General features: G+C 44.5%; 1 protein-coding gene across 1 annotated transcript in view; it reads left to right on the top strand.

The window, feature by feature from the left end:
• LOC124619184 (forkhead box protein O) overlaps positions 1 to 11,829 on the top strand; it is a 671,328-nt gene extending 659,499 nt beyond the window's left edge. The window contains exon 4 of the mRNA XM_047145407.1: positions 9,061 to 11,829. The gene's annotated coding sequence lies outside the window, so the exon portion shown is untranslated. The remainder of the gene's footprint in view (positions 1 to 9,060) is intronic.
• Positions 11,830 to 14,329: the final 2,500 nt, after the last annotated feature.

The following is a 14,329-nucleotide window of genomic DNA, read 5'->3' as shown; positions in this document are numbered from 1 at the left end:
TCCGTTTTTCTGAAGTGTTCATTCTGTGAGGTACAGGGTATCTCTGGGGTTTCAGAAGATCACATACTGAAAAAATATCAGTTATCAGGGCAGGGCGTCTCTCCGACTTGGATTCATAATACGCGCCGTGGCGGTGGTGCGCTAGGAGCAGACGTGTCAGAACATGTATACAAATAAGCTCCTCTATGCTGTGGCATCGAATTAGTTCTCGCCTGCAGATCTCGGGAGTCATCAATCTGACTAATTCGATGGGATCCGAACTGTCTCGTGCCAACCTCTTCATCTCAGAGTAGCACTTGCGACGTTTATCCTCAGTTATCTGCTGCATATATTCCAGTCTCTGACTCCTCCTACACCTCCCTCTAGTACCACGGAAGTTATTTCCTAATCTGTTAACACATGTCCTATCATCCTGTCCTTTCTTCTTGTCTGCCTTTCCCATATCTTTCTTCGCCGATTCTGTAGAGAACGTTCTCATTTCTCATCAGTCCTCCTAATTTTCGTTATCCTTCTGTAGCACCGCAACTCAGACGCTTCGGTTCCCTTTTTTCCGACTTTCCCTCTCTAGAGTTGCCGGCAGATAGACAACCCAATCAACAGATTTCCAAAGTGAGCTTTTGTCGTACTTTACCTGGCATTTTGTGTCAGCAACTTCAATAAATCTCACACACGAGCTAACGTTTGCCGTGCCTCGGACAGAGCACAAACTGAGCAGCTGTGAAACAAGTCAAAAGCATGGAGAGACGCCTGTGTACACTGACATGTGTTTATCTTCTGTATGTCCAGTAGTCTTGACGCAGCCATCTTCTGGAACTCCAGAGGTACTTACGGATAACCGTATACTTGGTCAGCGTATTGTAGCTGTTGTATCATCTTAACTGTACTGCAAGGAAAATTATTCCTTTCTATATCTCCAATTTCCAGAGCCCTGTTCCGAATCTTGGGGTGGCTTTACTGATTAAGTGTACGAGTTGCAAATGTAGATTTCAGGTCTACGTAAGTCAACTCTTCCATCAGTCAGTCACGTTGCTTATCCTACCTCACGAAAGTCTGTTGGTGAACTGTCATTTAGCCTGATGATTTCAAGTATTTGACATTCAAAACTTATGAGGAAACGATATTTAGTTTACATATGGTGATTCTTGGTGTCAGTCGATCTTCCGGATTCTACAAGACAAGGTTCCGTCCTGATTACATAATCGTGATAATTTTTCTGACGTGTTTAATCGCAGTTATCGGTTGGTTTGAGGATGGCTTCCCTGAAGCTGTGGCTCAGACATTGTGCGAACAAACATCTATAGCTAAACGCCTCCTCGCGCAATGCCACGATTTCTTTTTGGTAGTATCTTGTTATTTCTTAGATGCTGCGACTGTTATACTTGAAAGGAGACCTTGATTCCTTTAAACTAACTTCAACACACCCGAAAGCGGCCGTCCGATTACGTGGATTTGTGCGGGTTGTCAAAAACGGTCCGAAAAGTTTAAGGATGTTGCAGGGTAGGTTGTACTGAGAAATAATTGTTAAAAAAAAATTGATACGTTGCACCGTTTTCGAGTTAAATGAAATTGTGGCCAATAGGATAATTACGCTTGCAAATTCAAGCGGCCCGTCCAGACTGTGTCGATAAACATGTTATTCGTTTGGTTCCCTCAAACTGAACAAGAGAGGGATACAAAAATTGGACGTGGGCCGGTAGTAAGGATCGAGCGCGAGCCAGAGACTGGGCAGTGTCGTGCTCTGTCATCTGTGTTACGAGAACAACGGACACTAATTGTATTTGGCGAGCCTTTTGAATTTCGAGGCGCAACGGCCTGGTTGGCTGTCTTCAAAACTAGTTAACTCGCAAACGACGCAACGTATCGAATTTTTTTCCTGAACCCTGCAACACCCTTACAAGCTTTTCAGTCTGTTTCTGCCCACGCTGTATAATAAAGCCGAAGTGGTCTTTACGAACCTACCATGTCTTTGACATTTCTCTTTACTGATTTTATATGCAGTACCGGTTGTGATAGCTTCGTATTAAGGGTGGGCGATCCATGTTCTGCTTCACCATGAACTTCAAGTCCTAAAATTGCCTTTTTTTGTTCCAGGAATTCCCTAAGCATAAACGAGACCAATGACGCTTACGCTTTCCTTAAATCCGATTTAAATCCACGCCAACACGAGTTTTAATTTAATACCTGGTACCTAATCAACAACAGTTGTAATCGTTAAGGTAGGAGGAGTAAAATACAACTTGTACAGAAACCAGCCGACAATTGTTGGGACTTGGGAGGGCAGCACTGGTTGAGAAAGGAGTGAGGCGGGGATGAAGCCTATCACCAATGTTACTGACTGTAGACTTACCAAGCAGTAAAGGAAACGAAAGGAGAAATTTGGAGAAGGAGTTAAAGTTCAGGGAGAAGAAATAAAAACGTTGAGGTTTGCCGTTGTCGTCGTAATTCTGTCACAGGCGGTAAAGGACTTGGAAGAGCAGCTGAACGAAATGGATGGTGTTTTGATGGATGGGTATAAGACACGACTACAAAAAATGAAGTTGAATTAAATCAGATGTTGCTGACAGATTAGAAACTGAGAGACGAGTTCTGTTATTTGAGAAGTAAAGCAACTGATGATGACCGAAGAAAAGAGGATGTAACATGTAGACTGGCAATAGCAGGAAAAGTGTTTCTGAAGAAGAGAAACTTGTTAAAATGTAATGTCAAAGAATTAGGAAGTATTTTCCGAAGGCATTTTTCTGTAGTGTAGCCTTGTGCGGTAGTGAGACGTGCAGAATAAACAGTTGAGACAAGCTCTTGAAATGTGGTGCTGCAGAAGAATGCTGAAGGTTAGATGGGTAGATCGTGTTAACTAATGAGGAGATACTGAATAGATTTGCGGAGAAACGAAATTTTTATCATAAGTTGATTGCAAGGAAGGGATTAGTTGTTAGGACACGTGGTTCAAATGGCTCTGAGCACTATGCGACTGAACTTCTGAGGTCATCAGTCGCCTAGAACTTAGAACTAATTAAACCTTAGTTTAAACATTAGTTTTAATAGTTTAAAAAAAACGCAGGTCTTGTAAACCGGAAATATGTCTAGCCCCCACTTTTAAAACTTCAGAGGTGAAAAAGCTTCCATCATTGGTCCCCAAAACCGATATTTTAAATGAACTAACCCCTGAAATGGTTAAGATAATAATTATATGACTAACAAATGTAATAAATATTAATTTTATTAAATTAAGACCTCCGATATCAATAATACTTTTCGTTATCCTCCAAACTTTTTTAGTTGGATTAATAAAAGGAACAATAATGGAAAGATATTGACGATCATATATTTTATTCTTAACATTTCTTGGTGGTATATTAGTCCTATTTATTTATATTACAGGAATTGCATCAAACGAAATATTTCAACCTAAATCAATTACCATAATTATTACCCTACCAATATGAGTATTTATTATATCCATATTAATTATCCTAGACATAACAATATTTATAGACTTCTTGAAAAATACTGAAGCTATAAATATTGATAATTCAATCAATTACAAAGAAATAACAATATCTTTAGAAAAATTATATAATAGACCAACATTCATTATTACAATAATAATAATAATAATAATAATAATAATTTATTTATTTTAGCACTATTAGCAGTAGTTAAAATTACTAATATTAACCAGGGGGCTATTCGTAAAATAAGATAACTTACTAATTACTAAGGACATCACACACATCCATGCCCGAGTCAGGATTCGAACTTGCACCGTAGCGGTCGCTCGGCTCCAGACTGTAGCGCCTAGAACCGCACGGCTACTCCGGCCGGCTTAGGACACGTTCTGAGATATCAGGGAATTGTCAGTTTGGTATAGACGGCAGGTGTGGGGGCTAAAATTTGTAGAGGGAGAGTTAAGAGATGAATACAGTGAGCAAATTCTATTGGATGTGGGTTGCAGTAGTTTTTCGGATGTGAAGAGACTTGTACAGGACAGAATAGCGTGGAGAGCTGCATGAAGCCAGTCTTCGGACAGACCATACCATCAAAACAATACATTAAGAATACGGCAGTACTGGAGGATAAAGTGTCGATAGTTTGCGCTGGACAGCAGCGCATGCCCGGTAACCTGAGCTCACGTGTTTTATAGAGGGCGGCGCGGCGCCGCGCTGCGGGCCTTGACCGAATGAGCGACTTTTTTGTGGGGGATTGCGGTGCCAGGCAGGCAGGCACGCGCCTGTTTGCCGGGCAAACAGCTGAGCCCCGCCACCTGGCCGCCGGCACGTCCGCGTAATCCGAACCTCTTCTCGTGTTAATTGACAGGCGCCGGCGGGCGAGGCGAGGAGAAGCGAAGCGGGCCTAGCCGCCTCCATTCTGCCCACCTCTCCCACTGCCGCTGCGGATTCTGCCGCCTGAGCACCTCGTCTCGACACACACACACACACACACACACACACACACACACACACACAGGTGTGAGTAGCGTGCAAGAAACGTAAAACTGACGAAGTGTACTACGTTCCTCGATACGCAAATTATTAATGTTTCAGCACAACATAGTATATGGAAGTAACATCATCTACATTCTGTATAAAGGGTGTTAACAAAAATTGTAGAATGCTTTGAGAGTAGTAGTACATATAGAAACAAGACAAATAAGTCAATTAATCATGGGTCCGGAAACGCATACTTCCTACGATAAACTCGTATTTACAGGAGGCGCTCAACGTGACAATGCACCCATCTGCCCTCCAGTGTAAGGAATGACGGACGCTTTGAAGTCTTCCCGGTTGTTGTCCTTGTACCTGCTGGCACGCATTGAAGACGCGACCCTGTACTACCCCCACATCATTGATTGGCGTGGCGTAGACCAATTCTTTTAAGTCTCCACCCTCGCAGGCCGGTGTGGCCGAGCGGTTCTAGGCGCTTCAGTCTGGCACCGCGCGACTGCTACGGCCGCAGGCTTGAATCCTGCCTCGGGCGTTGCTGTGTGTGATTTCCTTAGGTTAGTTAGGTTTAAGTAGTTCTAAGTTCTAGGGGCTTGATGACCTCAGATGTTAAGTCCCATAGTGCTCAGACCCATTTGAACCATTTGAATCTCCACCTTCCCCCAACCAAAAGTCTAGGCGAATGAGGTCTGGGGAACTAGCAGGCCAAGGTGTGGGGTTCACCCGATCGATCCAGCGGTTCTGAAATGTCTCCGTGAGAAGTTAGCGCACATTGCGACGAAAGTGTGCGCCATCATGCATGAACCACGTTGCTGCAATGGCTCAGCCTCCACCAAGGTAGGCAATACAAAAGTCCAGATAATGCACCCCAGTCTTCGTGATAGCACCTATGGCCCTATTTATCGCCAAGTATGCCTGCCTGTTCGTTGACTGAGAGTCGGTGTCGATGCCCCCTTTCCTGAATTGCTTGGGGATTTACATCTATCCATACGTGGTCGTTATGGAAATTCGCAACACCATCTCTTTGTGAACCGAGCCTCGTCGGTAAATAAAATCCTTGATGTGAACAGTGGATTTGTGGCGCACTTCTGCAACAGCCATTGACAGAACGGCCGTCTGCCATGATGATCCTGTGGCCTTAGGGTGTGAAGGCACTGTAGATGATACGGGTACAGCACTTGTTCATGAAGTACCCCCCAGATAAGAGAGTGAGGCACGCCTTCTGCTGCTGCTAATCATCGCACACGTGTCCTAGTGGTTACTTCGACCAAACGTAGCACGTGTCAGGTGTACGGACTGTCTGGTGCCTTCCATTGTCAGTCCTCAGAATTGCAAGAGTATATACGCCCCTCAGACGCTGGAAAAGTCTGCCGAACAGCTTATCAGAGGCACACTGCGCTGTGGATATTTTTCAGCGTAGAGGGCACTGGTTCGCAGGGCACGTCCATTTGCTTAACCATAGCAGAATATCGTATCTTCCATTTCACTTGTCCGGCAGTAGGCTTACATTGCTCGCAGGTGGTGAAAGAGAGAAAATGTAAATATAAGTACAAACAGCGCAATAACAGTACACACATAAGTGCATGAGCGTTTGGAAGAAGGTAAAACACCATGATACGTACCCAGGGTTGACAGTGTTGCACAATAAGACACGCAAACACGACGAAAACTAACGCACCCTACAACACGACTCGAACCACACAATTTTGACTGCAGACTACCTAATGGTAGGTAGACAGTATTGTAAGTAAGACATCATAATACCCTGCCGACACATTTGACGGAACGCCAATGCAACGACTGTGCTAATATCCGCAACCAAGCGTCGCGCAGCCCTTTCTATAAACACACGTTTATCTCGGGAAGTATACGTTTCCGGACTCGTGTTCATTGGACTTGTATGTATGAATGTATGTATGTATGTATGTATGTATGTATGTATCTATGTATTGAACTGGGGACCTAGAAACGACGTAGCCTTCAGTGATACACAACTCCACAACAGGCTACAGCAGTCCACTCACCCCACCGCCGCCCACACCGAACCTAGGGTTATTGTGCGGTTCGGCCCCCAGTGGCGTGGGTTCGAATTCGAGATGTCCTTGATAGATTTCTGCAGGTGTGCTCCACCAGAGGTGTACCCACAGGCCACACAGTTCTTGTAAATTAGGGGCCTGCCCGACAGCGTAATGGGTGTGTTCCATAGGGTTAGGGGTGACATCTTACATGAAAAGTTGCAGTTGGCCGGAAATAATGTTCATAATGTTCACGCAGTCCGCAGCTGACGTGGTTTCTTCGATTACTGCTGCAGATCTTCTGGAGGACAACGTCAATGCCAGCCACAGCATAACACCGCCCCCATAGTTGCATTTTTCGATCTGCCCTTCGTCTGGATGATGGTGTATCCGGATGCCGCATTCAGCCTGGTGTAACAAGAAACATGGTACGTCTGACCATTTCCCCACAAGATCGTTTCTTTCGGAGCCACACGTTCAAGAATGTACCGTGAACAGTGTGCTCCGAAACACTTGCGCCTGTCATCAGACATGCCTACCGCCGCACAATTTGCTTTGCAGTGTGTACGAGCCTTCCGTATCCGGGTGCGCCTTGTCGCTTACTCCTGATTTGGCCGTCCTTAGACTGTTTTCCATAGATTGTCTCATTAGCACGAGGACAACTGACATTAGCACGCGAACCAACTTCGAGATGTTGGTTTCCAGGCTACACGCCATTACAGTCTTTACAGCTTAGTCCTATTTCCGTCAGAATTTCGAACACCTTGTACCATTTCATATTGTGTACAGCGGTACTCCTAGATATTTACTCTAAATGTACATACTCCGCAGGCCACTACATGGCGCGTGGTAGAGGATACCTTATACCACAGCTGTCATTCCGTTTCCCCTTTCCTCTCGAAAATGTAGCAAGGGACTGCCTGAATGTTTCCGTACGACACCTAATTTCTCTTATCTTTTCTTCGAAGTCCTTACGCGTGATGTACTTTGGTTCCCCAGATTTTCTCAACAGCGTTTCCCGGAAAAAAAGTCTTCTTTCCAGGGATTATCTCACGAAGGATCTCCGTCACGTGTTGGTCGAACCTACCCCTACCAGATCTAGCAGTACACTTCTCAGTTGCTTCTGTGTCTTTCTTTAATCCAACGTGGTGAGGATCCCAGAAACATTCGAGTAGCAGGCAAGTTTCCTGTACACTGTCTCTTTCACAAGTGAGCTGCACTATTCCTCTAATTTTCCTAGTAAACTCAAGGCGGCCTTTCACCTTACCTGCTGTCGACTTACGTGCTCGTTCTGTTTCATATCGATTAGCAATGTTAGATCTAGGTATTTAAACGATGTGGTTGTGCCAAGCAGAACAGCAGTTAACTACCCTACAACGCTACGTGTAAATAACAACAATATGGGAATTGTGAGTCCGTCTTGATGCAAAACACTTTTTGTTATTCGTTTACTTATTTATTTCTCAAATTAGTTCCAGCGACAAATATCGTCGTCATCAGTGGATTCTTTAAATCTGAAACATGCAGAAAATAGTAGTACAGTTATACACACACTGCGACATGGTATTACATTTTTAGCCGCGTGGCCTCAGGTGTGTGTGTGTGTGTGTGTGTGTGTGTGTGTGTGTGTGTGTGTGTGTGTGTGTCCTTAGCGTAAGTTAGTTTAATTTAGAATAAGTAGTGTGTAAGCTTAGGGACCGATGACCTCAGCAGTTTGGTCCCATAAGACCTTACCATAAATTTCCAAATTTGGAAAATTTATTACATTTGTACTCTTTGGTTTTTTAAATATAGTGTTCTGTGGATACTTTCGTACTACCTTATTTATTGTACGTTATAGAATGTTTTTAAGAGCTGTCGCTGCTTGCGGCGTATTTTCTGTGCTTTTTCTGTTGCCGTTTTTCTGTGCATACGTCATGTCATCTGCAAGTGTGTGAGCGGCTGTTAGTAAACAAGTACTAAAAGGTGAACTTACGTATTTCAGCCGGCCGGAGTGGCCGAGCGTTCTAGGCGCTACAGTCTGGCAACGCGCGACCGCTACGCTCGCAGGTTCGAATCCTGCCTCGGGCATGGATGTGTGTGCTGTCCGTAGGTTAGTTAGGTTTAAGTTCTAGGGGACTGATGACCTCAGCAGTTAAGTCCCATAGTGCTCAGAGCCATTTGAACGTATTTCAGTGTTATACAACATGTTGTAACGTGCAATAAATAGGGTAGTACGAAAGTATCCACAGAAAAGTATACTCAAAAAACAAACAGTAAAAATATAATAATGCGTTATAGTGTTAGTATAACTATGCTGTTTTCTGCATGTCTTAGATTTAAAGAACCCACTGATGATGTCGATATTTGTCGCTGAAATTAGTCTGGGGAATATAGAAGTAAACAAATAATAAAAAATGTTTTGCATCAAGGCGGATTCACAATTCCCATATTGTTGTTTTTCTATGCAAACAGGGGCCAACTGAAAGAGTTCCAAGATAAAGTTATTGCTACGTGTAAATGTTTGGGTTCCAGTGCATAAGGATTGTGACGCATCTATGTTAGCAATTGCGTCTCTGATCAGCATTTCCTCCGCGTGTGACGGAACTGTTGCCTCTGTGTTGCAGGGCGACGGCCTGGAGCGAACAGGCGACATTGCGGACACCTCGGCGTCGCTTACGAGTCGGCAGCCGCCGCGGCTTGCTGCACCCGATGGCTGTGCGAAGAACGGCGGCAGGGGCCGCTGCGGTGCCGCCATCACCTCCACCAGCACCACGCCCGCTGTGCGCACCGAGGACCGCTCGCCGGACGCCAGGCCAGCTTCCAGAGCTAAGCAGCAGGTGCGCGCCTCCGGTCGGCTCCTGGGACTCTGAGGTGTGGGCGATCGTGTGGACGCCGGGCCGTCTGCTGGACTCGGAAGTGTCGCGTCCGCACCGAGGCCACTGCGTCTCGTCTCCAAGGGGAGGAAGACAGGACTATGTAAAATTAATAAATAAATAAATAAAGAAACCAAGCAGGACTCAGATTACCGGTAGGAGAAGCGTGATCTGTACTTAATAGCTATGCGAGTTATATAGCGAGCAACCGTTTTCGTTTCTTTCCTTTTTTTTTTTTTCTTTTGTGGTACAAGAAAGAGTGTGTTTCGCTGTGATTCCTTCGAGTGAGTTATTTTCAGCACTAGTCCGCCCTAGTTCTCAGTCTCTGGAATACTCCCTCCAAGCGAGGGGAAGTAATCGATATCACATTACGTGACGAGAACTGTGTCTTTCACTGAGCAAGCAGTGATATATCCTCCGCATCGCAGTCGCCGTCACGCTGTCAGACTACTACAGAGAAATCTGTTGTGACCTTATAGTGCGAAAGGCAGTCACTAGTAAGTAGGCGTAATTGTGTAGACTTTTCGGAGCGTAAGCAGGTTGGCGCGCAAGCGGCGCGTTTGGAAAATCGGAGCCGATGCCTGCATCAGCGCGCCGGGTACAGTAGCTGCAGAGGACCTGCTCACGTCGGTTTTCCTTCATTTTTTCACTACTAGTTTAAGTTAATTTTGTATGAGAATTGATGCGTCAGAGTTGTTGTTAATCTTTAAGAATATTACTAATGTATTGTTATTTCGTGGCTGGCCTACACGAGGAGAGACAGGGAGAATGCATAGGGTGTAATGAAATCGCGGTTATTATCACTAGTTTTAAGGAGAAAATAATATCGCGAAACTGTTACTTATTTTTGTAGAATTCTTTTTTTTTTATTATTGGGCTACGTTGTCCTGGCGCTGTGAGGGGATTTAGGCGTTAGTGAAGCAGGCGCACTGCTTTCTAGGATGGGACGCACAGCACTTCCGCTACCGAGTGGAAACTCGACGCTGGTTGTCGTACCATTTCCCACGGTGGCGTGAGAGCACCTCCCGCTGTCTTGGCAGCGACTTTGTTTTTGGCGGTAAGGGAATGCGAACGTCCCACCCCAACGCCTCCCAATCCTATCGCATACCATCGGGAACTTTAGGGGGAAACGCACTATTCAGGGAACTTAGGTTACACTTTATTCCGCAGGCGTGCCGGGCCCGTAGCGGAGCTAGATGCATGTCTCCTGTACGGGGAGACAGAGGAATAGCTTTAGGAAGCCAAAGAGCTACAGTCTCGTGTCTCTGAGATGACTCCTATTTTCTTTGTTTCGGACCACGAATCTTGATAGACCTCACGCTTCCTGTGTTTTTTGTTTTTATCGTGGAAAAATTTTTCAAACGCCCTACTCATTTCCGAAGAACGAGTAGCCAGAATCGCGCAAAAAATTGCCAGGGCGACGGAATACTTGCCGTGCGAGACAACCTTTCCACAACGGCGGGGAAAAGAAATTAATTCTTTATGCATCGTGTGAGAGTGCTACGGCGTTAATCTCTTTGTTACTTGCAAACACAGCAGCAGTGCCTGCCAGAAGACTCTTCTGGCGACGGAGAATTTGCGTAGTGACGATGTAGTTTACGTAGAATCGTTTAGATTGCTAGTCTGTTAAATGTAGAGCAATGTTGACTGCCTGAAAGCAGGTACTGGGCGGGAAAGCGCCGCGTCGGACACGTGGAAATGCCGCCGCCGGCGTTTCCAACTACTTTCATGGACGATTCATAGATGTGTGGCCACAAGATGGAGAAAAATGTCAGTAAATGTTTTGGTAGCTGTAAAGAAAAAGTATAAAAAAATATTTAGAGCTTGTGGTTGGTTTGAATTAATGTACAAGGGAAAAAGAAAATGATTCTCGATTTTTGTGCGTCATCAAAGTGACGTCTGTTACAGGGTTGTGACTGTCTACAACGATAGTAATCAGTTGGGCTCAGAGCAACACCATTTCTCTTGCCTGTTACACTGGTGTCAAGTGTGGTGCCCGAGTGATGAAACTCGCTTTACGGACCCTCAGGTAGAAAGCCGTTGCTATAGCTATTAGATTACCACGTACATTTGGCCAAAGTTGTGAAACCGACTAATGCAACGATATACTATATAGGTAAGGTGAAGGGAGATTTACTGTTGAGCGTTGTTACAGATGGGAAATAAAAAGTGTGCTATGTTAGATGTCGTATATGAGTATTGTCAATTAAACATCTTGTCAGAAATTCGATACGATCGTGTATTTCCTTAACAGGAATGGCTAGTGTTTACACTGTCTGTTAAATTACTCAATGCAAATTTATTGTATCTGTTCGTTTTGTATAACGTTTAAATCTAAACTTGCAGGGATGCGCCGTACAACTTCAGAGGTTGTTGGATGACAAAACACTAGTGTAATTGCTATTTTAAATTTACTTCACTGTTCATTAAAATATATGTATATAACGGAGAAATGTAAATATACAGAATCAACTACTATGATTGTTGTTTCACAATAAAAGGAAAACACCTGATTTTAAATATGTTTTTGTTTCCCGCTGTTGCACCGTTCTCCCGTCCTGCATGGATTAATCAGTGTGTGTGACGTTTATTTTGTTTTGTACAAGGGGTAACTTACTAAACATTGTAACTGGGAGCTGGCAGGCAGAACTGCGTTACCACAGGGGTGCCATTTACTACTGACACCGGAACTGGAAAGAGGAATCCAGAGTTTGAGAAGAGGATACAGCATCCGAGGACATAGCGCTGAGGTAGCCAGTCACTTAACTGCAGAAAACAGTCACATGTTTTGGTAAGAATTTACAGGAAATCCGTTCCGGTAAATTACGGTGACTAAAGTAAAGACACACATTGGGATCACAACTGTTACAGTAAAAAAATGCAGTTGACTTACTAATTTATAAGGCAAGTTATAACATCCCTTCTCATTCACACAACAATACTTTTACAGAACGTTTCACCGTGATTGTATTACAAATGGTTAATGTGGATAATCGGACTCAGCTCTTCCCCAAAACATGTAGCGATATACACTCAAGAGCAAAAAAAAAAAAAAAAAAAAAAAAAAAAAAAAAAAAAAAAAAAAAAAAAAAAAAAAAAAAAAAAACCAACCTGGTAAACCTACCTAATATCGTGTACGGCTCCCGCGAGCACGCACAAGTGCCGCAACACGACGGAGCATCGACTCGACTAATGCCTGAAGTTGCACTGGAGGGAATTCACACCAGGAATCTTGCATGCCTGTCCATAAATTCGCAAAAGTACGTGGGGGGGAGGGGGTCGAGATCTCATCTGAACAGCACGTTGCAAGGCATCCCAGATACGCTCAATAGTGTTCATGTCTGGGGAGTTTGGTGGCCAGCGGAAGTGTTTAAACTCAGAAGAGTGTTCCTGGAGCGTCTCTGTAGGAATTCTGGGCGTGTGGGGTGTCGTATTGTCCTGCAGGAATTGCCCAAGTTCGTCGAAAGGCAAACCGGACATGAATGGATGCAGGTGATCAGACATGGTGCTTACGTACGTGTCACCTGTCAGTTATATCTAGACGTATCAGGTGTCCCATATCACTCCAACTGCACACGCCACACACCATTACGGAGCCTCCACCAGCTTGAACAGTCCGCTGCTGGTTCAAATGGCTCTGAGCACTATGGGACTTAACATCTGAGGTCATCAGTCCACTTGAACTTAGAACTACTTAAACCTAACTAACCTAAGGACGTCACACACATCCATGCCCGAGGCAGGATTCGAACCTGCGACCGTAGCGGTCGTGCGATTCCAGACTGTAGTGCCTAGAACCGCTCGGCCACTCCGGAGGGCAGTCCGCTGCTGACATGCAGGGTCCATGGATTCATGAGGTTTTCACCAAAGCCTTACACGTCCATCCACTGGATACAATTTGAAAGGAAGACTCGTCCGAACAGGCAACGCTATTTCCAGTCATCAACATTCCATTATCGGTGTTGACGGAGCCAGGCGAGGCGTAAAGCTTTGTATCATGCAGTCATCAAAGGTACTCGAGTGGGCCTTCGGCTCCGAAAGCCCATATTGATGATATTTCGTTGAATGGTTCGCACGCTGACACGTGTTGATAGCCCAGCACTGAAATCTGCAGCAATCTGCTGAAGGGTTGTACTTCTGTCGAACGACTCTCTTCAGTCGTCGTTGGTCCCGTTCTTGCAGGATGCTTTTCCGGCCGCACCGATGTCAGAGATTTGATGTTTTACCGGATTCCTGATATTCACGGTACACTCGTGAAATAAAAATATGGCATTTCAGTCTTTGATCGCTATTTTTCATTTTCAATGACTGGTTTCGGGCTAGCTGCCCATCTTCAGATCTGTTAGACAAAGTTAAAAATATAATTAACAAGACAAGTGTCTATAGAAAAGACACTTGCTCCGACAACATCATAGAAGCGACGTCGCATCACCCGACACAGCATAAAAGAGCGTACTTTCATGCAATGTGCAACAGAGCCCTGAGATTGCCACTAAAGGAAGATGAGTTGCAGAAAGAACTAGGTATTATTAAGCAAGTAGCAGCAGCTAATGGATACAGGACACAAGATGTTACACGTATGTTTAACAGCCTCGTGATGACTAGGTGTTGTGTGATGTCCTTATGTTAGTTAGGTTTAAGTAGTTCTAAGTTCTAGGGGACTGGTGACCATAGATGTGAAGTCCCATAGTGCTCAGAGCCATTTGAACCATTTTTTTTATGTTTAACAAGATCAAAAACAAGTCCGTGGGTATCAGTAACGATTCTAGGAAAATTAGAGTTAAGAAGTTCGTCACCCTGACATACAAAGGGCGTGTGTCGGAAAGAATTGCCAAATGCTTTCGAAAAAACATCGCTGTGGCATTCCAGAATGAAGGGCAAATGGCACATAGACTAAGACATAAACCAGCAACGACAAAACAAATGAAATACAACAATTCCGGAGTATACAAGTTAAAATGTGCTGAAAGTGACAGTTATTATGTAGGACAGACAGGGCGGAATTTTGAAATTCGATACA

The sequence above is a fragment of the Schistocerca americana genome, chromosome 1 (assembly GCF_021461395.2).
Source record: "Schistocerca americana isolate TAMUIC-IGC-003095 chromosome 1, iqSchAmer2.1, whole genome shotgun sequence".
Classification (NCBI taxonomy): Eukaryota; Metazoa; Arthropoda; class Insecta; order Orthoptera; family Acrididae; genus Schistocerca; species Schistocerca americana.
This window is presented reverse-complemented; position numbering and strand designations above follow the sequence as displayed.